General features: G+C 44.1%; 1 long non-coding RNA gene across 1 annotated transcript; it reads right to left on the bottom strand.

Annotated features, from left to right (window-relative positions):
* Positions 1-26261, bottom strand: LOC138842465 (uncharacterized). Its single transcript, XR_011377052.1, has 5 exons — positions 26149-26261; positions 14102-14203; positions 5695-5796; positions 672-711; positions 1-84 (listed from the first exon to the last, which is right to left on the bottom strand). It is a non-coding gene; the product is annotated as an uncharacterized lncRNA (long non-coding RNA).
* Positions 26262-27217: the final 956 nt, after the last annotated feature.

Raw genomic sequence — 27217 nt, 5'->3', positions numbered from 1 at the left:
AGCAGACTCGACTACATCCCCTCTTGATACATTGTTCTCCAGCTCCACAGTCCCAGTCTCCTCGGCAGTGCTCCATACAGATTTCTAACATCAGAAAAGGCTCAGTGAGTTGGTGGAAATGTAAATTGGTACAGCTGCTGTGGAGAACAGTGTGGAGGTTCCTCAAAAAACTAAAAATAGAACTACCACACGACCCAGCAATCCCACTACTGGGCATATATCGGGAGAAAAACATGGTCCGAAATGATACATGTACCCCAATGTTCATTGCAGCACTGTTTATAATACCCAAGACATGGAAGCAACCTAAACGTCCATCGACAGAGGAATGGATAAAGAAGATGTGGCACATACATACAATGGAATATTACTCAGCCATTAAAAACAGTGAAATGCCATTTGCAGCAACATGGATGGACATAAAGGTTGTCATACTGAGTGAAGTAAGTCAGACAGAGAAAGACAAATATCGTATGATATTGCTTTTATGTGGAATCTAAAAAGAAATGATACAAATAAACGTATTTACAAAACAGAAATGGACTCACAGACTTAGAGAATGAATTTATGGTTACCAGTGGGGGAAGGGTGGAGGGAAGGGATAGTTAGGGAATTTGGGATTGACATGTACACACTGCTATATTTAAAAAGGAAAACCAACAAGGACCTACTGTATAGCACAGGGAACTCTGCTCAATATTATGTAGAAACCTAAATGGGAAAAGAATATGAAAAAGAATAGATACATGTATATGTATAACTGAATCACTTTGCTGTACATCTGAAACTAACACAACATTGTTAATCACCTATACTCCAATATAAAATAAAAAATTAAAGAAAAAAGAAAAAGAATAAAAGCCTCAGTGAACACAAAGAAGCCTTAGGTATGGGTATCTGGAAGCTACCATACACATGGCGGAGATTAGGCAATGGACCCACTTATACATGGCATATATCACACAGTGTAATGGAGAATGAAACAGGACATATAAAAATAAGTATATATTAGCATATTCATAGAGGACATTGAAATAATGTTTACCCAACAATCAATGGTGATTATTCAAAGGGGATAGAACTGTAGGCAGATTTAGCCCTTTTTGTTTAGTCTATGACATTTTAATTTTGGCAAGAAATGTGTAACTTCAACAAACAAAGGAACATACATTAAGAAAATAAAGAAAATTCAGAGAAATGAGCTTCAGCTTTTTGGCCAAAGCTGTTGATGAGCAGAAAAACAGAAGGATTTTCATACTCACAGAGCAATTCCTATGTGTGACAGTTGTACACACAAGAAAGAGTTGTTGAGCTATGTATCGTTCCCATTTAAGAAATGAGGAACTAGGAGCTCAGAGAACATAAATGACTCGCCCACGGTTGGGGCTTGTGAGCGGTGGTTCTGGGGTTGGAACCCGGGAGGACCTGGCCCCAAAGTCCATATTGAATCAATACCTTCTCTGTGATTCCCCAACAGACACATATGCCCTCGTGGCTTCTTGGATTGGTTCTGCTGGGGCCTCATATGCCTGAGGGTCCAATGTGTCTTTTGGGAGGCACAATGACTTTTCTGGGGGGCGGGGGAGGTTAATGGTCAGCCTTCAGGGTAGGAACCCATAAACACTTGAGGAACAGGGCTTCCCTGGTGGTCCAGTGGTTAAGACTCTGCGCTTCCAATGCAGGGGGCCTGGGTTCGATCTCTGCTCAGGGAACTAGATCCCTCATGCCACAGTTAAGAGTTTGCATGCCACAACTAAAGATCCGCATGCCACAACTAAAGATCCCGTGTGCCACAACGAAGACACAACGCAGCCAAATTAATTAAGTAATTTAAAACAAACAAACACTTGAGGAACTATGCTCATCCCTGACCTCCCAGGCATCTGTTGCAGACCGGTGTAACCTTTTCCATGCTGACCACCACTGCACCTACAAAGATGGCTTTCCTCTCCTAGGTGTACAGGGTGGCATTCTACCTACATGGTTCCCAGTTCAGGCCTCTCTCACCAAGGAAATGGTGCTGGTTCTCAGCCTCCCAAACCCTGGTGCCTCCTGAGGTCTCTTGCTGTTTGTGACACCATCACAGATGCACTGCCAGCAGCCAACACCAGGGGTTTCCAGTGGCTCAAGTCCACCACGTGGCTAACTCTATTGCCTCCTCTTCCCTTCCTTGGGATTAGAGGGATGAAGGTACCACATACTTAGAAAGGTAGAGGAGTAATTGATCAAAGGCTCATTGAGCAAAAGCCACCTTGTGTCACTGAAGCTGTGAAACCGAGTGACGTGAAGAAACCATTAAAGTCTCCGGATCCAGGATGAAGTCCCTCTGTCATCCTGACTGCAGCAGAAGCACAGCCTGGTGTTTTCCTTGGCAGTGAAGCTGAGGGTGTGCTTGCAAGGTGCTCATTGTAACCAGTGCCCTTTTGGTTCAAAAGAATGTCTCCTCTTTAAGTGACCTGACTGATTTCGCTACTTGTGCTTTTAGAGTCACGTATCAGTATCAAGACCTTAATTATCACCAACTTACATATAAAGAAACCGTATTGGGCAGGAAAAAATTCAGCCTGAGGGAGCAAAGGTTTGGTCTGGGGCACTGCTTGAGGGCAAATTTGGGGAACAATTGGGGGTGTAACTTGTTAGGGGACTTCTCAAATTTTCTTCTTATACAGCTGTGCAGAGAATTGAGCAGAAACGTTGCTAGGAAGATTGCGGGGTGGGGGGATGGTGCCCTGAAAGAGTGAGCCAAATTAAAGAGAATGTGCAACCAAAGCCTTTTCAGGGGATGGGGACTGGGGCCACCCTGCTGTGTGCCCCAGAAGCAGACAGCAAGAGAAGGAAGTGTCAAATCCCAGCAGCCTGCAGGGAAACTGACACCATTGATCAACAGTGAGACTGACATGCCTGTGGCTTTGGGAAACCAAGCTAATGTAGGCACCAGCTCACCCCCAGTGAGTCTGGCTGGGAGTCCTTGGGTTGGGGCTCTGGTCAGAGGTCCCCAGACCTGATGGGAGGAGAGTTCAGGCCCTAGGTTTCCAGCTCCTGGCTCCTGTCTTGAGGATGGTATAACCCCTGCATGCACTTATTCTCTGGTCTGGTGGGACTGTTTCGTGAATGAGTTCATCTCCTGTAAGATTTCCAGAGCTTTCACGTTAAAGGAAGAAAAGAACAAATAATCTCTGCAACAACTCTGCCAGTTGAGCCAGTGCACAAACACCGGCTTCCTGTAGCATCTATTTCTTCTCCAGGATAGATTCCTCATTTGAAATGTGGAGTTTCTTACACAAATAATTTGAGAGTAGAGGCTGATCATATCCAACAAACTATGTGCCCAAGCTAAGAGTCTCATCTGTTCTTTTCCGATTTTCTTTTTTTTTTTTTTTTTTTTTGTGGTACGCGGGCCTCTCACTGTTGTGGCCTCTCCCTTTGCGGAGCACAGGCTCCGGACGCGCAGGCTCAGCGGCCATGGCTCACGGGCCCAGCCGCTCCGCGGCATGTGGGATCTTCCCAGACCGGGGCACGAACCCGTGTCCCCTACATTGGCAGGCGGACTCTCAACCACTGCGCCACCAGGGAAGCCCCACCTTTTCCGATTTTTATTTCATTTTTTTCTTCTGGGTGACCTGAATTAAATTAGCCAGGTTTAGGAGGAAAAGAGGGCAGAGGAGGAGTGGATGCTAAGATTCTTCTTGCTTGTCCCAGCTCCCATGAGTTCTGCCACAGGGCGGCCCCATGCAATGAGTCACTGGTTTTCTGAGCACATCTGCTTCTCCAGATGTTTATACTGTGAAAAACGTGTTAAGGAAACCTAACTCAAAATAGGAGCGAGGAAACCACGAAGGAAGGGCTCTCATGCAGGTACCACTCATGGCAGCTTGCGTCCTCCAGCAGGAAAGAGGAAGATTTCCTGTTGGCCGCCGGCCAGGAGCCGCCCTCGCCTGCAGCCAATGAGAAGCTACCACCACTTCAGACTCTCACTTTCCTCCAATGAACTGCTGCACGAAACAACCCCTCCCAACTTCCTCCTGTCCTCTGTAAAAGCACGCTCTCCTTTGTTCTCCAGACTTGCCGGTGGTTTGCCACATTTTCCTTGTCTCCAATTGCAACTCCTCTGCTATTCTCGAATAAACTCAATTTTGCTGGCTGCATTGCTTACCTTTTTCTTTTAAAAGGCTGACAGTACTATATACATTCATATATTTCATTTAATCCTCACACGATGTAGTAACGGAGATAACATTTTCTGGGTTTCCCTGATGAGGAAACTGGGGGTTAAAAATATTACATACATTTACCCAGTGTCCACAGAGCAACGTTTTGAAATAAAGTCCTAAGCCCGTGTGGTGTTGCCTCCTACTTAACAGTATTTCCTGTTACTCCGTTCTTTTCCCTACCATTAATTTTTTTTAAAAATTATGTGCTAGGGCTTCCCTGGTGGCACAGTGGTTGGGAGTCCGCCTGCCGATGCAGGGGACACGGGTTCGTGCCCGGTCCGGGAAGATCCCACATGCCGCGGAGCGGCTGGGACCGTGAGCCATGGCCGCTGAGCCTGTGCGTCCTGACCCTCTGTTCCACAACGGGAGAGGGCACAGCAGTGAGAGGCCCGCGTACCGCAAAAAAAAAAAAAAAAAAAAAAATTATGTGCTAAGGTCAGGGCCAAATACATGCTCTACTTGAGCACATTCAGTCCTCACCATACCCTCTGCAATAGGTGTTGACCCACGTTGCAGCAGAGGAACTCGAGGTTAAGTAACTTGCCCTAAACCCCACTTTGGTGAGCTGCAGAGGTGGGATTTGAAGGCTCCGGAGCCCTGCCCTGCACCTCCCACTCTGCCAGGCATGGAGCCGGCATCAATCTTGACTTAGCCACTCACTGGTTTTATAACCACAAGCAATTCACAGTCACTTTAACCCGAGAAACCTCAGTTTCTTCATTCAGGCATAATAAGGAGGTACAGAAAATCTAGTGAGAAAAACCAGCATTGAGGTATTGCTTAGAATAGCAACAGTAAACAAGATAACAGAACAAAATCCCACCTGAAATGTCCACTAGAAGGTGATTTACTGAGGTGATGTAGTATATTCTATATGGTGGGATACAGTAAATTAAATTAATTAAATTTAATAATTAAATATGTGAAATCAAGTAAAATGAAATATATTGTGTTGACAGTGAAAGATGCTCCCAACAAAACTTAAGTGACAAAAAAGTATTTATGGAATGGCTTTTCTGGGTTAAAAATATAATAATAGTAAATATCATTAATATTTATATAAATACAGATAATAAGTATAATGCTGTGGAAGTGTTCATTATTTTCTAGACAGTCAAAATATTATGATTATATAAGCATACCATATATATATATATAATGATCATACCATAATCATAGTATATACATATATACACATATATAGGCTCATCAGTAGTTTCTGACTTTTATATAATGAGCTTCACTTGGAGGAAAAAAAAGGGAAATGATTAAAGGTCTTTTTAAGGGGTATTTATTAATGACATGCTGGGCACATGGCTCTCTCACCTGTTTTCCCCCTGTAAGGGCAAGAGTGGAGGAAGAGCCCCCAGGAACACTGATGGGTTTCTGTCCCATTTCTGATCAGCAGCACAGTTTTGGAAAGGCCAGGCAGGGCTAACCCTGGCACAGCTGGCTGGGGAATCAGGCGGGGCTCCTGTCTTACCTCCTCTGGAGGAGCTGGAGCAGACTTTCCTACAGCCCTTCTGCGTGCACCATTTCCTGGCTCCGCAGTTCCAGTTTTTCCAGCACCGGATCTCACAGTAGCCTGCCAGAGAAGATACATCAAAAACTTAGGGCTTCTCTGGTGGCGCAGTGGTTGAGAGTCTGCCTGCTAATGCAGGGAACACGGGTCCGAGCCCTGGTCTGGGATGATCCCACATGCCGCGGAGCAACTAGGCCCATGAGCCACAACTACTGAGCCTGCGCGTCTGGAGCCTGTGCTCTGCAACAAGAGAGGCCGCGATAGTGAGAGGCCCGCGCACCGCAATGAAGAGTGGGCCCCGCTCGCCACAACTAGGGAAAGCCCTGGCACAGAAATGAAGACGCAACACAGCAAAAATAAATAAATAAATTAAAAAAAAAAAAAAAAAACTTAAGTCTCAGGAGCAGGTACTAGGAAGGGGCTGGAGCAAAGAATGAACGGAGCCCTTCCTACGAGGTACCATCTACATTTTATCACTTTAACAAATTATGTAATTTATAAAATGTCTACTATTGCAAAAAAAATTATGTAATTTATAAAATGTCTACTATTGCAAAAAAGTTCACAATCTGAATAGAACTTTACAGTTTAAAGAATGCTTTCACAATGTACATGATGTAATGAGATGATATTACTCCGAGATGTTGATTCAATGTATCTTTTGTTCCCAATTCTTCCTAGTTTCTGGCTGCCCATTGCCCGCCCACAACTCATTGAGTTAATGGCAGCCCTTGCTTCGTGGGGAGGGCACATCAGCCTGGAATAAAGGGGCCAGGGCTCGGCAGTGAGTTTCAAATTAGGCTTTGTTGAATTAGACAACAACAGGCTCTGCTAAAAGAGAAAAATTTTTCGAAATTTCAGAAGCGCCTTTTAACACACACAAGGCTTAGAGCTCTGAGCAGAGAGAAGATGCTGGACATGATGTGAATTCTCATTCCATAGAAAAGGGGAAAGCCCTTCTGGTCAATGAGGAAGATGGGGGGAGGGAGGAGGTATAAGAAGGAAGGAAGGAGAGGGCGGGGAGGGAGAGAGAGAGGGAGGGAGGAAGAGGAGAGGAAAGGGAGAGAATATGAAAAAAAATGTTCATAACCTTGACCTTTTCATTTCACTCCTAAGAAATATATTCTACAGGAAACATTTCCACCTATGGACAAAAATATAAAATCACGTTCATTACAGCAACCTGGGCAACAGCAAAAAATGTCACGCAAATAGAATGACGACCAAAAGGGAATTGGTTAAATGAATTATAGTAAACTTATTCATTAGTCATCACATAATCCAAAAAGAATGAGATGTATTTGTGTGGACATGGAAAGATGTCCACAATTTATGTTAAATTTTAAAAGATGTATGTCATGCATGATAGGATACTTTATACAAGAGAATAGGATATATTCTAATTTATGCAAATGGCCACAACAGAGGGCTTTCAATATGCCCTTTCAATATGCTTCACAGGCAGACCTGGGCTCTCCCTCATTATCTATGTGGCCACAAGAAAGTCATTTCACTGCTGTATGCCTCAGGTTCCTCATCTGTATAACAGTGATATTTGTTACTACTGTACCTCTGAGATTTAAAAGCAATAATCTCAGGACCTGCCTGGCAAACAGCAGGAGCTCAGAATGTGATGTTTCTTCCCAGAGTGACTGTGTATCTGTCAGGGAATTAGTTAGTGCATAAGGTTGGTAAATCCTTCTAGACACCACATATTGTCAAATAGTACACGCTGCTGGTTTTTCAAACACACGTGGAACCTATTGTACCCAATAAATTACAAAACAGTTTAATAGAATCACTGAGTTAACTGGACAATCAACCATCGTGTGGGTTGCCTGACATTTTTTACATAATTACATTGTCCTCATGGGGTGATTTTGAAAATATGAATCAAAACGCTTAAAGGTATTCAGGGCTGTGGGTTTGATTGAAGTCTTGTTAATTGTCCTCCAAACAGAGACATAGGTGATAATAGCGGAGGGCCTGTGGCGAGGCTGGGATTCAATTGGAGATTTTTGGACTCTGGACATCCTGTTTTTTCACAGTCACATGAGGGTGATGCTCCCTTTCGATGAAGGGCACCTTCAGAAATGGGGCATTTCTGGCTCTCATGCTCCCAGGGACTTTTTCTACCATTTAGTGAGCCCTTGTTATTGTGCCAGCTCTAGGCAAGTGAGTCACATCTGTGATCTCATTTATTTGTCACAAGGTCTCTAGGAGGTAGGTCTTCGTAATCCCCATGTACAGAAACTGAGGCTCTGGGAGCTCGAGCAAATTGCACAAGACCACAGAGACAGAAAAAAGCTGACACAGAATCTGCTAAGTCTGATTCCAAGGAAAGATTTCAAAAGAAGCTTCCTCGTTACTGCTCCCAGGTCTCTGTGGCGCTAGCATTTGTGTCCACCCACGAACCAGGACAGTGATGACAGCCCCAGGAATAGCTGCTCCCATCAGAAGCCCTTCTCAGGATGGGGCTATGGGTCCTGACTAAGGGAAGGCAGGGGAGATGTGGAGGAAGGCCAGGTAGCCGGCCAGACACGGGGAAGTCCCTCTGGGACAGGGCCCACTTGCTCCGGTTGGGACTTACAGGAAAAAGACAGAACACACCATATGCAAAGATGCTGGGTCATTTGTCCTTAGTGTTTCTGTGCCCTGAGGAAATGAATGAAGAAAAAGGCAGAAGTGGGCAAATGGTGACTCTTGAAGGGTACTTTCTGCAGGGAGGGTGTATGAAAATGTTCTGGGTTTTTTCAAGTTAAAGAGACTGGCTTTGCCATGTATTGACAGGTCATGTCACCTTTCTGAGCCCCAGTTCCCATGTCTGTGAAATGAGCATGACACTACAACTTAAAAAGATGTTATGAGAAATCAAGGCATGCACACTTCCCCCTCATCCACTCTAGCCAGGGCTGCCACGTATGGTTTTACAGGTTGTGAGCCACACAATTATGTCTGCTGACAGGATGAGTGGGACTGTAATACATCTCGACCTCATTTCTGAAGTCCTCCGCCCAGAGGGAGAGGCAACTTTTCCATAATGGATAAAGGCGTTTGTTTACCAAACTGGGCACCCACTGGACTCTGTCTGGTATAAGGGGCCTTTTTCTAGCTCTCCCAAAAGTGTCATTTGAGCTAGTGGTGGTCTCCATCCAGCCTGTCATGACTGCCTGTTTTTCGACACAGGCTGCTGCCGTAAAGATTTCTCACCCTCTGTAGGTTTGAGGCTATGGTTTTCCTGTCTGGAACCAAGCCACCCCTTAGTACAAATTGGGAGACAATTGTAGGCGGGAAAATCTAATGGGACTCCCTTTGCTCTGGGAATAGGGGAGATATAAACCCTGGCAGAGATGAGAGAAAGGAAAAAATCTTTCATTCATCCCTTTAAGAGAAGGGGCCTTTGGCAACCAGGGGTCTTGGTCTTTCCTGAGTCCCTGGCTGCCTCTGAGATTTTAAAGGTTAATAGAATTTGGAAGGTCCAACCCCCAGTCTGACCCTCAACCTCCAGTCCATGTCACAAGCACCTAAGGAAACCAGAGCTGCGACCTAGAGCCAGGGAGTGATGTAGCGGCCCAAGCTCCTGGGGCCAGGTTCTAAGCCTTGTACATGTCAGGCAGGACCAGACTGCAGGGTTAATGCATACGGTTAGCAAGTCCCCATGAAACCCATACATTGTCTATAAAATGATTAAGTGTTGTGCTACTCTTTTCAAATATAAGCACAGACAGCTGTAAATAATAGCATAAACTTCCATTTAGTGGCATTACTGAGTCCATTAGGCATGGTGTCCTTATGCATGTTACATACTAGAAGCTCCGTTATGTTACGTTTTAACCTTTTTAATGTTTTCAAAGGGTCCTTATGAGGCAATTTGGAAATACGTATTTAAGCCTTAGAAACAGGTGGCGCTCTGAGCTTTACTAATGACTTGTCTATGGGTCCACAGAGAGGAGACCCAAGCTCACAAAACGATCTCACAGCCAGTAAGCGGCCGAGCCTAAAGCCAAGAGAATGTCTGTCTGACTCCAGGCCCTGAAAGCTTCACCTCCACATGGTGCTAATGCTCCCTCTTGACCAAGGGAGCCTCGGGGAAGGTGTATATCTGGCACCAACCCTTCACTTGTTTCTTGGCCACCGTTTATTGAGCACTTGCTAAGTGCCAGGCACCGGGCTAAGTATTTAGCACAACCTCATTCACTCTTTAGAATGACCCTGTGAGGTACGAACTATTATCACCGTTTTAGGATGAGTAACGTGCACCCAACTCAGAGCTAGGAAAAGGAGGGGCCAGGGTTCAAATGGGGTCTGTGCGGCTTCAGATCTCCTCGTTACACTGGACGGCTGCAAAGGCTCTGTGGAGCTAGCAGCCGTGCTCTCCCACGAACCAGGACAATGATGTCAGCCCCAGGAATAGCCTTCCCCATCAGAAACCCCCACTGCCTCCTCCCGTGGCTCCCCAGGGAGGGGCTGTGAGAGTCAGGAGGGGAGTCGCAGGGGAAGTCCAGTCAGCCAGCCAGAGGTGGGGAAACCCCACTGGGACAGAGGTGGCTTGCTCCAGTTGGCTTTGCAGGGAACAGGACAAGGTGGTCTGAGCAGGATGGAGATCTAAGTGGGGAGCATGGCCACGAGAATGAGTCAGAGTGTAGCCAGTTAGCTGACACACACTTGTGGTCACTCCATACAAAGAGGTGGGGTGGGTTTTTTTCTTATAGTTTGAATGTGGATGAAAGTACAGAACCATGTGGATTATTTCTTCGGGAGGCAGCGTGGTGTGCTGGGAAGTACTCTAGCTTTGGATGTGAAGAGATCACCTCTGCCATTTACTAACTGCCTGATATGGGATGAGCACATAATCTCTCTGAGACTCAGTTTCCAAGCACTTGAAATACGGGTAATAATATTTACTTCAAAACTGTGTAATGAACATTAAATGCAAAAGTGAGATTTACAGACATTTCCACCTCAGCAGTTCTAGCCAGTACTGCTGTGTTGATTGGGTAGGTAGGTCATGCACTAGACAGTGATAGCCAGCAGATGGCGACAGGTTAGCTAACACCATAGACTTAGCTCCTGAGCCAGGCGCTCAGGCTCTGCCTTCCCTGGAGCTGGAGAAGGACAGGGATCTTTAGTGAAAGTTGGGGGCACTGTTAAGGCACTTTTTGGTGTCACTGTTTGCAGTGTGATCCAAGTGACTTAAGGAAGAGGGTGCAAAGGAAAACATAAACAAGATGAAAAGACAACCCTCAGAATGGGAGAAAATATTTGCAAATGAAGCAACTGACAAAGAATTAATCTCCAAAATTTACAAGCAGTTCATGCAGCTCAGTATCAAAAAACAAACAACCCAATCCAAAAATGGGCAGAAGACCTAAATAGACACTTCTCCAAAGAAGATATACAGACTGCCAACAAACGCATGAAAGGATGTTCAGCATCACTAATCATTAGAGAAATGCAAATCAAAACTACAATCAAAACTACCTCCCCCGCAGTCCACTGCCTTCCAATGCAGGAGGCATGGGTTCAATCCCTGGCTGGGGAACTAAGATCCCACATGCCGTGGGGTGTGGCCAAACACTTAAAAACAAAAAACAAAAAAAACTACCTCACATGGGGTGGGAGGGAGGGTGATACAAGAGGGAAGAGATATGGAGACATATGTATATGTATAACTGATTCACTTTGTTATAAGGCAGAAACTGACGCACCATTGTAAAGCAATTATACTCTAATAAAGATGTTAAAAAAAAAAAAACTACCTCACACCAGTCAGAATGGCCATCATCAAAAAATCTACAAACAATAAATGCTGGAGAAGGTGTGGAGAAAATGGAACCCTCTTGCACTGTTGGTGAGAATGTAAATTGATACAGCCACTATGGAGAACAGTATGGAGCTTCCTTAAAATACTAAAAATAGAACTACCATATGACACAGCAATCCCACTACCAGGCGTATACCCTGAGAAAACCATAATTCAGAAAGAATCAGGTACCACAATGTTCATTGCAGCACTATTTACAATAGCCAGGACATGGAAGCAACCTAAGTGTCCATCGACAGACAAATGGATAAAGAAGATGTGGCACATATATACAATGGAATATTACTCAGCCATAAAAAGAAATGAAATTGAGTTATTTGTAGTGAGGTGGATGGACCTAGAGTCTGTCGTACAGAGTGAAGTAAGTCAGAAAGAGAAAAACAAATACCGTATGCTAACACATATACACGGAATCTAAAAAAAAAAAGGTTCTGAAGAACCTAGGGGCAGGACAGGAAAAAAGACGCAGACGTAGAGAATGGACTTGAGGACACAGGGAGGGGGAAGGGTAAGCTGGGACAAAGTGAGAGAGTGGCATGGACATATATACACTACCAAATATAACATAGATAGCTAGTGGGAAGCAGCCACATGGCACAGGGAGATCAGCTCAGTGCTTTGTGACCACCTAGATGGGTGGGATAGGGAGGGTGGGAGGGAGACGCAAGAGGGAGGAGATATATGTATATGTATAACTGATTCACTTTGTTATACAGCAGAAACTAACACACCATTGTAAAGCAATTATATTCCAATAAAGATGTTAAAAAAATTAAAATTAAAATAAAAATAGAGGGCTTCCCTGGTGGCGCAGTGGTTGAGAGTCTGCCTGCTGATGCAGGGGACATGGGTTCGTGCCCCGGTCCGGGAAGATCCCACATGCCGCGGAGCGGCTGGGCCCGTGAGCCATGGCCCCTAAGCCTGCGCATCTGGAGCCTGTGCTCTGCAAAGGGAGAGGCCACAACAGTGAGAGGCCCATGTACCGCAAAATAATAATAATAAAAATAAAAATAGAAAAAGAAAAGGAAGAGGGTGGACAGGAATCACGGTAAGGTGAGAAAAAGAAAAATATATATTTGGTTCATTCTTTAGTTTCCTCATCTGTAAAATGGACGTGAGATGAATACCTATATCTTTCATACCTAAAGTTCTCAAGATTAAACAAAATAATGTATTTTGAAAAAGATCTGGCACAGAGAATTTGCCAAATATGTGTTTTTCACTTTTTTCCCATCATGTGGGATGCCAACTTATGGCAAAGGATCTTTGAAACATTCCCTAAAAACATTTCATAAACATCTTTGAAGTTGTTTTTAAGTTGCATGTAATTTAAAATTAAAATATACCTGTAAGGCCAACTGGCCCGAGGCAGGGGAACACAATCAGATTCACAGGTTGCATCAGAACGAAATTCTCCGGACCACCCAGTTCCAGAAACTGCCCTGGAGACATTCCACACCACCCAGTTCCAGGAACTGACCTGGGGACTTTGCACTCCGCCCAGCCTTCCCGTCTTTCGAGGGGCGGGACTAACGGTCCCCCAGGATACCCGAAAAGACCACCAAATAAGGAATACCCCGCGCCCTCCCAGATTCACCACACCCCTTTCCCTTCTTCCCCTATAAAATCTTGCCCAACCCTCGCCCGGGTGCGACTTCTCTGGCTCCTTTCTCTCGGACCAGTGAACCTCGCCCGGGAGCGCTCCCTAATAAAGCTCACTTGAAGCTTTCCTCTGTTTCGCGGTGCCGTTTGTTAAGATCCGACCTTACAATACCCAGCATTTTGAAGTTTATGAAACTTTTTGACATAAACAATACATCCTCACAAACGCAAATTGGCCAAGTATCTTTGGATTTAAAAAAACATGCATGCCCTTTGAGTCAGCAATATCATTTCTAGCAATGTTTCCTAAGGAAATAATCAAGTTATAAACGGAACGATTTAGTTTCAAGGGAACCCTTTGATAGTAAAATATTAGAGAAGTTTAAAAGCCCATTGGTCAAGAAGTGGTAAACAAAATGTGGTACATTCACAGTAAAAATGCTTTGATGTCTTTGAAAAAAATAGAGTTGTAGAAATAAGTCCATGCTTGTAGCAAGCTATTCACTACATATTATTGACAGTAAAAAGAAAAGTTTAAAGATGTCTGTTCGTGGAGTGTGATGCCATGATTATTTGGCACCATACCCCCTGAATATATTTGTGGAAGGATATTAACATACATGTAACCATGTTTACCTCCTAGTAATAAGATTACAGGCACATCTTGCCATCATTTTGTTCCGTAGTTTCTGACTTTTCTGTAATAAATACGTATTCCTTGTGAAAAATTAAATGAGATTCTTTTTTTTTTAGGATTCTCATACTTGAAAATGTTGGGATAAATGTTCTGAGACCAACCTTTCCCTCAAAGGGCAAGAACAGAGGGACCCCTCAGGCATTCGGGTGTGTTTCTCTGGGTGATCACACAATTGTGCAAGTTCAGGTAACACCAAGCTCTTAATTCTCCCAGGATAGGCTGGGGTGGAGAAAGTCAGGGCTCACCTTTTTTAGTCTGTGGGGCGCAGATACGTGCACAGCCAACCTCCACGCATTCTTTTCCTCCTTCACAGTCCCAGTCTCCTGAACACTCATTCACACAGATCGCTGGCGAGAGGAAAGACACAGTTAGAAGCTTTGAAGTCTTACGATTAGAAAATAAATACTCTCAATGCCTTTACAATATCTTTCAAAAACCATCAGTTCCCTAGAAATAAATCTAACCAATTATGTGCAGAAAACTACACTATATTACTAAGAAAAAAATTTAACTGTCTTATAAATGGAGACAGACGTCATGTTCATGGATGAAAAGATTCAGTGTTATAAAGAAACAAGTTTCCCCCAAAATTGAAATTTAATATAATCCCAGTAGAAATCGTAGAAGGATTTTTCACAAAAATGGATAAGCTGATTCTAAAAGTTTATATGTAAGTTTCCCAAACCAACAATAATCAAAATAAGGATCAAGACAATTTTAAACAAAGTTACAGGATTTCAGTGTGGTTGGATTAATGCAACATGGACTGTCCATGTGAAAAAAAGGAACTTGTCCCCTACCTTACACCACACTACAAACTCTGTTCCAAATGGGTTATAGACCGAAGTGAAAGGTAAAGCAATAAAGCTTCTAGAAGATACTATAATAGATAGCTTCATGATCTCGGGATAGGCAAATATTTCTTAAATATTACAAAAATATTGCTGACCATTAAACTAGATAGGTAGATGGAACCTCATTAAAATAAGGAACTTTTCTTCATTGAATGACACCATTAAGAGAGTGAAAAGAAAAGCTACATTGGGAGAAAATGTTTATAATACATATATACAACAAACAACTTGTATCCAGAATCCCTTACAAATCAATAGTAACAATTGATAACCTAATAGAAAAATGGGCAAGAGGATTGAACAGACACTTCACAAAGGAGAAAGTTAGAAGTTGTTACAAAAAAATAACGTCAGATTTTGGGAAGGTGGTTTTAATTGTGTAGGTTGGCATAATTTTTGAATCTTCTATAATTTCCCCTTAAAAACACACAGAGCAATCAAAATAGCAAAATTCAAAACACATAGACAACAAAACTGCGGAACAAGGTATCCCCTCAAACTCCACAATATGAGTGGATGGAAGGAGGACAAACCACCGTCACCCACCACACCAGTGAGGCATCTGCATCTGTGCAGAAATCCGCAGGAAGCAATGAGGTGACTGATGGAGAAGACTGGGGTCATTGTTCCCAAGAGAACTTCCTGAGGAATGTACTAGAGACTGATCGCCAGCCAACCAAAGTACTGGAGAGGCATCAAAACGGGGACTAGTAAGGCCATTAGATATATACTTACAGTAGAATTCAGACTTAATAATGGTCTATGGAAAGAGTCTATGAAGTAGCTATATGTTTTGACAATATACCTATTAAAAATCAGGGAGGGGGAAGGAAAGAACATAGGAAAAGCAGAGCAAGCTTGATAAGTACCTTAACATGATTAAGTGGGAATGAAAGGATATTGCTTAAAATCAGCTGCTGGGGGTAGGGGAGTGTGGAGGAAGGAAAGAAGGAAATTAGCTAATTTCATTATGACTATCACTCATAGCAGGAAACCTATAGGTAATAATAAAAAAAAAGGGGGACCAAGGGTGGTACTCAAAGGTCTTAGTTTAAGGTAACTAATAGAACAAAAAACGAAACGCTTTCTAAATGCAAAACATATAGTAAGAGAGAGGGGAAAGGAGAGAGAGAGATTACACAAATAAAATAGATTATATAACAAAAGGCTATGTATCTAACAAAGATATCTGCAACAGTAAATAAAATAACAACCAAAATGGTAAGATAAACCACACATATCTCTTTTAGAGACACAGATCAGATCCAACCCAATCTGATAAGGGGAATGGGAAACGCAGGGTGACCGCTCATTTAGATCAAAGGAAATGCATCTGATCAAGGCTGAATCTCCACTCTGCAGTGGGGACACGGCAGCTTCCGTGCCAAACCATCCCCAGGTGTAACACTGGGCTCTGTGCCTTCTCTGCTCTCAGGGAGGATCCCCTCAGCAACCTCACCTCCGAAAGTAGGTCTCGCAGTATAGGCCACCTCCAGCCCCCTGACGATGAAAGCCACCAGAACAAAGATGGTGCCTGTCTTCATGTTGAACTTTATGTGATGCACGGGCAGAGCCCAGCCCCATTTTATACTCTCAGTGTCACCAGAAAGGAGGGTGGGGCGGGAGGAAGAAGATCTGGAAGAGTATCAGAATATAAGCCCTCAAGGGAGTGCCCTCAGATGTTCTAGTTTCCTTGATTTCTGCTTTCTCAGATCAGGGAATGGTTTCTTGGAGACGCAGATACCTAATGGGAGAGCTCGGGAACATTTTTTAGCCCTTCATTCATTGCTTCATCACAGCTTGCCCCTGGTTTCCCTAGTGCCCTTGGGAACTGTGGTCAAAGAAAAGAATTTTCTTTGTGTAAATGAGAATTTCAGAGTGCGAGCTTACATTACGAAGCCAGGTGCTGTTTGTCAGGGCCCATCTGGGGTGTCCTGCAGGACCGGTTACACAAGGATGGTGAATGTGTGCTTTGAGTGGTTCCCAGGGCTGAGGGTGGAACCACAATGGTAGTGATGTATAAAGATCACAAGCTGGGACTTCCCTGGTGGCGCAGTGGTTAAGAATCTGCCGGCCAAGGCAGGGGACATGGGTTCGAACCCTGGTCCGGGAAGATCCCACATGCCACAGAGCAACTAAGCCCGTGCGCCACAGCTACTGAGCCTGCGCTTTAAAGTCTGTGAGCCACAACTACGGAAGCCCGTGAGCCTACATCCCGTGCTCCACAACAAGAGAAGCCACCGCCATGAGAAGCCCACGCAGCGCAACAAAGAGTAGCCCCTGCTCGCCGCAACTAGAGAAAGCCCGCGCACAGCAACAAAGACCCAACGCAGCAAAAAATAAATGAATAAATAAATAAATAAATTTAAAAAAATAAATAAATAAAATAAAAATCACAAGCTGGGCAGGGCCCTTGGGGGTTGAGAGACATGGTCCCTCTTGGTGACTGGTGTTCTCTGAGCCTATTCTGCTCCATACCAAGAGGTTCCTGGACAGAAGGCTGTGTGGGTGAGCTACATGAGCAGAACTACAGCAGAAGGACAACTAAACATTCCACAGGGGCCTGTGGAAGGAGCCCACCCTCTTTCCTATCCAAAGATTCTCAAAATCTTTGAGAAAGGCGTAGGCAGGTAAAACCCCAATGACCATGGGAATGAAGAGAAAGTCTGCGTTGTCCTTGGTGGTCAGAGCCTGGACAAACGCCTTAGCACTCCCTGTGGGGAGGCCTGGACAAGCTACCCTGAGAACAGAGAAAGACTCAGCAAGCCGCAAGAGGAGGGCTCAGACTGGCCATCTCAGGCAGGGAGCTCACACCCAGGATCTCAGAATCTCTGCAGATGCAAAGGGTAGTAAGCACCCAGGAATGACTCCTCAATCTGAAGGAGGGACCAGGATACCCAGAGAGGGAGCTCAGTCCAGGGTGGAGATTAATGGCTGCAGGCAGCACAGAGAACAGCAGTTGGTCAGCCTGGATCCAAACCCAAGGTGGCTGGCTGGATCCCAGGCTGCTACGTATCGTGGCTTTGTTCATGGGGCCAGGGCTGGACAGCCCCAAAGAGCTTGCAGGAGAACCCTTTGGAGCAGCACGGTTGGCAAGGAGAGGACTCCTGAATCCCTCTCAAAAAGTGATGAGACGGGACGATTATCACTTAGTTAATATAACCTGTCAAAGTTCATTTTCACACAACAAACACATGAATGTGCTAAATAATTCAAACAATACAGATATATCCAGAGTAACCTTGCAGGAGGTAATCAATATTACCAGTTTGCCGCGTATTTTTCTAAACCCTTTTCCTATGCTTTTACATAGACACATATGTGTATATACAAATATATACTTTGTTTGCAGAAATGAAATTATATGTATTAATTTGCTTTATCCATTTAACATGATGTCTTGGAGAGCTTTCCAGGTTAGTATCTTCTTTTCCTTTTAAAAAATAACTACTATCTAAAATTCCATTACATGAATGGTTTATAATTTATTTAACCAAACTTCCATTGTTGGACATTTAGCAGGTTTGTGGGTTTTTTGGTTATCAAACAATTTGCTGTGGATATGTAACATACACTTTGTAGTGCTTCCTTTTATCTATATCTATATCTATCTATCTCAGTATTTCTCCCAGAATAGATGCCCTAACATGGAAATACAAAGGAGACATCTATGGTAAAGTTGGAAGATATTGCCAAATTGTCCTGCAGAAAGACTACACTATTTATGGCTCAATAATATTCGTATATATAAATCATATATATATAGCATATATATAATATTCATCTATACATATCACACTTTCTTTATTCCTCTATTGATGGGCACCTAGGTTTCTTTGCAGATACGAAATGTGCAGTGTGGGGAATATAGTCAATAATTGTGTCATATCTTCGTATGCTGACAGATGACAACTAGACTTATCCTGGGGATCGTTTTGAAATGTATAGAAATGTTGAACCACTGTCTTGTGTACCAGAAGTTAACATAGTGTTGCAGGTCAATTATACTTCAAAAACAAACAAATTCACAGAAAAAAGAGATCAGATTTGTGGCTCCCAGAGGCAGAGGAGGGGGAAGGGGGAATTAGATGAAGGCAATCAGAAGGTACAATCTTCCAGTTACAAGATACGTAAGTATTAGGGATATAATATACAACATGGTAAAGATAATCAGTACTGCTACGTGTTATAAATGAAAGCTGCTAAAAGAATAAATCTTAAGAGTTCACATCACAAGGAAAAAACATTTTTTAAAATTTCTTACTGCTGTTATCTCTATGAGATGATGCATGTTCACTCAACTCACGGTGATAATCATTTCACGATGTATATAAGTCAAATCATGTTTCACACCTTAAACATACACAGTGCTGTATGCCAATTATCTCTCAACAAAACTGAAAGGGAAAAAAAAGACTATACAATTTACACTTCCAACCACAGTGAAGGAGACATGGATTTCTCACACACTGATCCAGTACATTTGTAGTCTTGCGTCCCCAAGTTAAATTTTTTTTTTAAACAACATAAATTTATTCTCTTGCAGTTCTGGAGCTCAGAAGATTGAAATCAAGGTATACATTCTAAAGTATGGGCAGGGCAACTCCTTCCAGAGCTCTAGGGGATAAGACCTTCCTTGCTTGTTCTAGCTGCTAGAGCTGCATTCCTCGGCTCTTGACCCCTTCTTCTATCTTTAAGGCCAGCAGCATAACACCTTCAAAACTCTGCTCTGTCTTCACTTTGCCTTCTCCCAATCTGTGACAAGTCTCCCTCTGCCTCCCTCCTACATAGACATTTGTGATTACATTTAGGACCTACCCAGGAAGTCCAGGATAATCTCCTCATCTCAAAATCCTTACTTTAGGGGCTTCCCTGGTGGCGCAGTGGTTGAGAGTCTGCCTACTGATGCAGGGGACACGGAATCGTGCCCCGGTCCGGGAGGATCCCACATGCCACAGAGCGGCTGGGCCCGTGAGCCATGGCCGCTGAGCCTGTGCGTCCGGAGCCTGTGCTACACAACGGGAGAGGCCACAACAGTGGGAGGCCCGCGTACCGCAAAAACAAACAAACAAACAAAAAAAACCTTACTTTAGTCATGTCTGCAAAGTCACTATTGCCATATAAGGTAATATTCACAAGTTAAATTTTTTTTAATTCTATTTATTTATGTCTTTCTTGAAGTAGAGTTGATTTACAATGCTGTGTTAGTTTCAGGTGTACAGCACAGTGATTCAGTTATACATATACACACGTAGCTATTCTTTTTCAGATTTTTTTCCATTATGTTATTACAAGATACTGAATATAGTTCCCTGTGCTCTACAGTAGGTCCTTGTTGTTTACCTATTTTCTATATAGTAGTGTGTAACTGTTAATCCCAACCTCCTAATTTATCCCTCTCCCCTGAAGTTTTTAATGGACTATTTCCAGCTGTATATAGTCCCATAGGCCCCTTGGGATGTATCCCAGTTGGGGATATAAGGCAAAAAATTCTCACCACAGTAAAGACATTTAATTAGCAGAAGTTGTGTAACCCAATATAACCTGCTGGTTACTCTAGCACTTCAGTTCCAAGTATGAAGCAAAGCATAATCATGGCCTGGAATAGTCTTGCTGAAGTAGGCATTGCAAAAACAGGTGCTGCAAGGTTATTAAGGAGGGACTCTCTCCAATACCTGAACTTTATGAAGCACGCAATTGCCTGGCAGGTCCTGTACTTGTACTTTACACCCACCATCTCACTGAAGGCTCACAAGCCTGAAGGGCTGCTTCCATTGGCACCCCCATGTCCCAGATGAAGAAAGTGAGACTCAAAGAAAGTCATGCCTTGCAAATACTCCCAAACCCACCAGAGACCCACTGATGTGGACTCTCCAGTCCTGGGGTCCAGAAAAGCTCTGCAGATGCTTTTCATGCACCTGGAAATAATGCGGAGTGCTTTACCTACCAAATAAAACCTTTATTTCTTTGTGAAAAACAAAACAAAATGATGTCCCTAGAAAAAGTGGATTTCTGGTACTCGAGTGACAATCACAAATTTGGGGATTTGCTAAATTCTCATGACCTATTATCATTTGAAAGGGTCAGGTGTCTGCAGCAGCCATGAGATGCAAATGAACAATGAAGGGAGAAGACTGAGTCAAGACCTTGGGAATTCCTAGATGTCCTCCTGTAACTGAGCAGGACTCTATGGGGCCTTCCTGGGACAGACCCTTCTCCCATATCCTCTGCTTTAGCTCCGTTCTGAAGTACCCAGATAATAGTCTCTGATGCACATCTCCTGAGTTGTTTTACAGATGCTAAAATAACCCCCAAATGGAAGAAATTAACTACTTAATGACCATGAGCACATAGTCCCCAGGCCTACTGGAGACTAAGGATTGATCATTTTAACCCCTGTGACACCCTTACCATCAAACAATCGGAGAATTGTGCACTAGCTGATCACAGACCCTGGGACTCCCCTTCCCACCTTGCCTTTAAATAGGCTTTGCTGAGACCCATCCGGGAGTTCAGGCTTTCTGAGCACTAGCTGTCCCCAACTCCTTGTATGACACCTTACAATAAACACTGCACTTTCCTTCACCACAGTCCGGTGTCAGTAGACTGGCTTTACTGCCTGCGAGGGAGCAGACCCAAGTTTTGGGCCAGTAACACTCAGTCTGTAAAACCCACCCATCGTACTTGCAGCCATCAAAGTTGTATTTCTTTTATTTTTTTAAATGGCACGAGACCTCGAGGCTGTCACAGCTTCCATGTTCAGACTCCTGAATTTGCTGGAATTCCATTTTTCCTGGAATTTCATATTCCAGAGAGTCATTTCCCAACCCTGTCAAATCCTTTAAACACCCAACTGCACGCTCAGCTCCCTAGTCCCAGATCTTGTTTATGTTGTATCTTTGTCATCTTTGTCCTGTTCCATAAAGAGTTGGGGATGAACACCAAGACACTGTGTTACAGAGCATGAGACCTTGTTAGGTCAGAGATGATGAAATTAAAAAGTCAGAAAGCACATATCCGACTAACGACATCTCCTTAACACCTGGGGGCCTGCTGCCTTTCTGCATGATTTTAAGTGTGTAACAGATAATATTTGGAGGAATTACAAGGTGTCTTCCCTCCTTCCCCTACTTCCCTATACTCACTGGCATTCCTCTGTGTTGCAACAGTCAATTATAAAATACACTCACTGTCCTTGGGGGAGGGTGGACACAGCTTAGAGAAGCAAGTCAACTGAGTTCCTCAGTCGGTTTTCTTTCAGACTCTACATACTAGTTCTGAAAGCACAGGCTTTCCATTTCAAGATCTCAGCTTTTGGGGAGAAAAGGATTTGGGTGGACATGGTAGGATGGGGATAAGGCCAAACCCCACACGAAACTGGAGATAGGGTTGATACCATAAAGTGTAGATGTGTTTTTAAAATTCATGATTTAAGAGCTAGCTTTCCACATAACAGGAGAGAAAAATAAGATAGACGCTAGAGGGAAGATAAAGGAAAGATGTGAGCCAAAAAGTTAGGCATCTGAGAATGATTAATAGGGTCCCATCCCTGCCCTGGAAGAGGGTGTAGTGGGGCTGGAAGGAGGCACCGCCCAGGAAGGCTGCCAGCCTTTCCAAGAGACTTGGCGAGCTCAGAGGAGCTTAGGGTTGGACAAATGGGCCAGAGTCATGGACCCAACCCAGGAAGCCATGACAGGGCTCCTGGGTCTTTGAAGGGTGTGTATGCAAAGCAGCTCAAGACAGCCTTGGGGCCGCTGGGCCCGGTCATCAGGAAGAGCTGTGGTTTCTTTCACCCTCTGCAGCTCAGCTCACATCCCTGGCTTCTGCTCGCTCAGCTTCTGGCCTCCTATGAGGAAAATGCCTGTATCATGGGAACATTACAGAAGACTCTGGGTTGGGGTGAGGTAGTGAGAGGACAGAAAGTTTGCATAAACCAGAACATGAGGAAACAGACTTCCTCCTGTCTAGAGAGGGAGATGGGAAGAGGCAGGCACTGCACAGAAGCAGAAAACACAGGGCTGGCATCCAATGGTGCTCACCCCCCATCCTGCCTCATCTCTTCTGGTCCCCACCCAGAAACCCAGAGAAACCTCAACCAGACAGTCTTGAAAGCAGATACAAGCTCCCTGGCCTCTGGGTGAGAAAAGGAAGTTTTATGAAAAGAGGAGAAAAGAAAAAACAAAGTCTGATGTTGCACAACAGGTGAAGTCCTACTTTGCCACACCACAAGGAGTCCATGCTGTCATCTGTAATTCCCTGGTAAAGCATTTCTTCATGAGGGTGTTCAGGCCTACTGCTGTCTTCCTTGGTGATCCGGCCTCTGTGAAGCTGAGTTTCTCTCTTCTCCACACCTCAGGGGCAGGGAGGTGTGGGGAAAGGGCTCCACTGTGAGGGAGGAGGTCCAGATTCTGGCCCTAACCCTGCCTTCTCTCTAATAATGAAACCAGACATCAGCCATGGCTTTGCTCTGGGGTTCAATAGACAAATGAGAGGGTAGATTCCTCCAGATAGGAGACCAAGATGCCCAGAGGGCCCCAGGAGTCTCAATAAGAGTCAGGCTTCCTCTCTCTCTCTTTTTTTTTTTGATACTTATTTATTTTGTTTGCCTGCATCGGGTCTTAGTTATGGCACGTGGGACCTTTGTTGCGGCATACGGGATCTTTAGTTGCGGCATGCGAACGCTTAGTTGCAGCATGTGGGATCTAGTTCCCTGACCAGGGATTGAACCCGGGGCCCCTGAATTGGGAGCGTGGAGTCTTAGCCACTGGAGCACCAGAGAAGTCTCCAGGCTTCCTCATAATGTGGCTGGTGGGTGTTGCATCTTTGGTGAAGCCTCAGCCCTCACACTCAGCTGCTGAAGCAGCCCCTCCTCTTGAGATGCCTCACCTCATCATAATCTGTCACCTTGGAATGTGTCCACTTTGCCCTGAGTTTCTCCTGTGGGTAAGTTTGTCTCATCTTCTAGAATGTTCCATTCCCTTCCACACTAAGCTGGAGGGGGTCATTGTCAATGACCCTTCCATTGGTGACTGTATTAGTTTCCTATTGCTGCTGTAACAAATTACACAAACTTGGTGTCCTAAAAAAATACACAGTTATGCTCTTAAAGTTCTAGAGGTCAGAAGTCCACAATCTCATCCACTGAGCTGACATCAAGGTGGCTGTGCTCCTTCTGGAAGTTTTAGGAGAGAAACCATTTTCTTGCCTTTTCCAGCTTCTAGAGCTGCATTCTTGCATTTCTTGGCTCGTGGCCTCTTCCTCCATCTTCAAAGCCAGCAGCATGGCATCTTGCATTTGTTTGCACATTGCCTTCTCTTCTGTGGTCACATCTCCTTCTGCACCCTCTTATAAGGACACTTATGATCAGATTTAGGATCCAGACAAATAATCCAGGATAATCTCTTCATCTCAAGATTCTTAACTTGATCACATCTGCAAAGGCTTTTTTACCTTATAAAGGAATATTCACAGATTCTGGGGATTAGGATGTGAACATCTTGGGGGCCATTATTCAGCCTACCACAGAGATCTATACCTTGTCTCAGGCCTGGGGATCATGAATTCTCTCTCCCAACCCCTTCCCTCAGAATGGTGTGTATCTTTCACCAAAGACCATACCCTAACCTTCCTGGCCACCCCAATTACCCGTCCTTTCCCTCCCTTTAGGCCCTGAGGATATTGGTCCAATGGAACTTCCTATGATGATAGGAATGTTCTACATTTGCACCATGCAACGTGGCAGCCACGAACCACATGTAGCCAGTGAGCACCTGAAATGTGACTAGTGCAACTGAGGAATTGAATTTCAAATTTTATTTAACTGAAATTAAATTTAATTGAAATTTAAATAGCTACTTGTGGCTAGTGGCTACGTATTGGACAGCTCAGATCTAGGCAGATGAGAAGTAGAAGACAAGACCAGTCAGGTTCTTTGCTGCTAGCCTCTTCTCACACATTTTGGGATCAGTTCTGCCCCTCCCCAACCTCCTTTTCTCAGTCCCTGCAGAATCTGAAGGAGGTTTCTACAGGAGCTCTGGGATGATGGGAGTGGCTGAGGGCAGGGCAAGGAAGGAAATTGTGTCTATTGGCCCCAGAGAGGTACATAGTCTCAGTTCTGCTTTTGCATCAGACTAAGAACATTCAAACAAGAAATGTAGATCATAACTACAATGAGGTATCACCTCACACTGGTCAGAATGGACATCACCAAAAAGTCTACAAATAATAAATGCTGGGGTTTCCCTGGTGGCGCAGTGGTTGAGAATCTGCCTGCTAATGCAGGGGACACAAGTTCGAGCCCTGGTCTGGGAAGATCCCACATGCCGCGGAGCAACTAGGCCCATGAGCCACAACTACTGAGCCTGTGCGTCTGGAGCCTGTGCTCCGCAACAAGAGAGGCCACGACAGTGAGAGGTCCACGCACCACGATGAAGAGTGGCCCCCGCTTGCCACAACTAGAGAAAGCCCTCGCACAGAAACGAAAACCCAACACAGCCAAAAATAAAAATAAATTAATTAAAAGAAGGCTCAACATTTTTTTTGAAAAAATAAATAAATAAATGCTGGAGAGGGTGTGGAGAAAAGGGAACCCTCCTATACTGTTGGTGGGAATACAAACTGGTAAAGCCACTATGGAGAACAGTATGGAGGTTCCTTAAAAAACTAAAAATAGAGCTACCATATGATCCAGCAATCCCACTCCTGGGCATATACCCTGAGAAAACCATAATTTGAAAAGATACATGCACCTCAATGTTCATTGCAGCACTATTTACAATACAGTAGCCAGGACATGGAAGCAACCTAAATGTCCATCGACAGATGAGTGGATAAAGAAGATGTGGTACATATATACAATGGAATATTACTCAGCCATAAAAAGAATGAAATATTGCCATTTGCAGCACATGGATGGACCTGAAAATTATCGTACTAAGTCAGACAAAGAAAGACAAATACTGTACATTATCACTTATATGTGGAATCTAAAAACAAAACAAAACAAATGAATTTATTTACAAAACAGAAACAGACTCACAGACACAGAAAACAAACTTATGGTTACCAAATGGGAAAGGGAGAGAGGGGAGGGATCAATTAGGAGTATGGAATTAACAGATACACACTACTATATATAAAATAGCTAAACAACAAGGATTTACTGTAGAGCACAGGGAACTATATTCAATATCTTGTAATAACCTATAATGGAAAAGAATATGAAGTATATATATATATATAATATATATATGAATATATAACTGAATCACTTTGCTGTACACCTGAAACAACATATTATAGATCAACTATAGTTCAATAAAAAAAAAAAGAACACAAACAATTTTGACGTAGCTCCCTCTTTACCCTACTTACACGATGAGCTGTCCTTTTGGGGACCATGGAGGCATGGCACAACGAGCACAGAAAAGGGGACTAACCTGGGGCTTGACACTGGCCTTGATGCTCTCTGGGTGGCCTTTAGAAAGTCACTTCTCAGTTCTTATTCCTCAGTTTCTGTACTATGATAGGGCTGGACCAGATGGTCTGAGAGGTTCCTCCCAGCTTGTGAATCAAGATTTAACTGTGCATGTAATTCTACTTGCGAGTCACGTTCTGCCTGGCCCATGTCATAGGAAGTCATGACCGAAGGGCTGTTAAGTGGCCTTGGGTTACTCCCATCACACTCTAGAACCAAATCTGACATCTGTTCTTTTGTCCTCATGACCACACTTTGCATTTGCTTTGGCTCTAGAGGGCCGATCCACTAATCTAATCTGCCTGATGACCCTGGGAGGATAGACGTTATAGCCCATTTTAAGTGAAAAAGCTGAGGCTCAGAGAGGGAAAGAGAGAAACTTCCAGGCGCCAGGCCCCACGATGAGAGCTTTACACATCATATCATAACACCCCTTCAAAGTGAATAATATCACTCCCACTTTACAGGGGTGAAAATTGAGGTCCAATGAGACAAGATGACTTTCTTTTTTTTTTTTTTTTTTTTTGCGGTACGCGGGCTTCTCACGGTTGTGGCCTCTCCCGTTGCGGAGCACAGGCTCTGGACGCGCAGGCTCAGCAGCCATGGCTCACGGGCCCAGCCGTTCCGCGGCATGTGGGATCTTCCCGGACCGGGGCACGAACCCGTGTCCCCTGCATCGGCAGGCGGACTCTCAACCACTGCGCCACCAGGGAAGCCCCCAAGATGACTTTCTTAATGATAGTGAGTGATGGAGGCCCACTTTTCTGATTCTGAGCTGCTTCATCTTCCCTCTCTGTTGTGCTGCTGTTCCTATTTACAGCTTCCCTACAAGATGTTGAAATGATAGCCCTCAGCAGCACAGGTAATCTTTTTGGATCAGCCTTTCACGGTGCACCCCAAGCAGACCTACATGCCTTAGCAAGTCACATCACCTCTGTGCCTCTGTTTCTACATCCGTAAAATTGAGGATAACAGTCCCTACTTCATAAGGGTGTTAAAATCCTTGCTAATAGTATTAAGTGAAGTTTGTA

Source organism: Globicephala melas, chromosome 20 (genome assembly GCF_963455315.2).
Source record: "Globicephala melas chromosome 20, mGloMel1.2, whole genome shotgun sequence".
Classification (NCBI taxonomy): Eukaryota; Metazoa; Chordata; class Mammalia; order Artiodactyla; family Delphinidae; genus Globicephala; species Globicephala melas.
The sequence above is the reverse complement of the archived record's forward strand: the minus strand, read 5'-3'. Positions and strand labels throughout refer to the sequence as shown.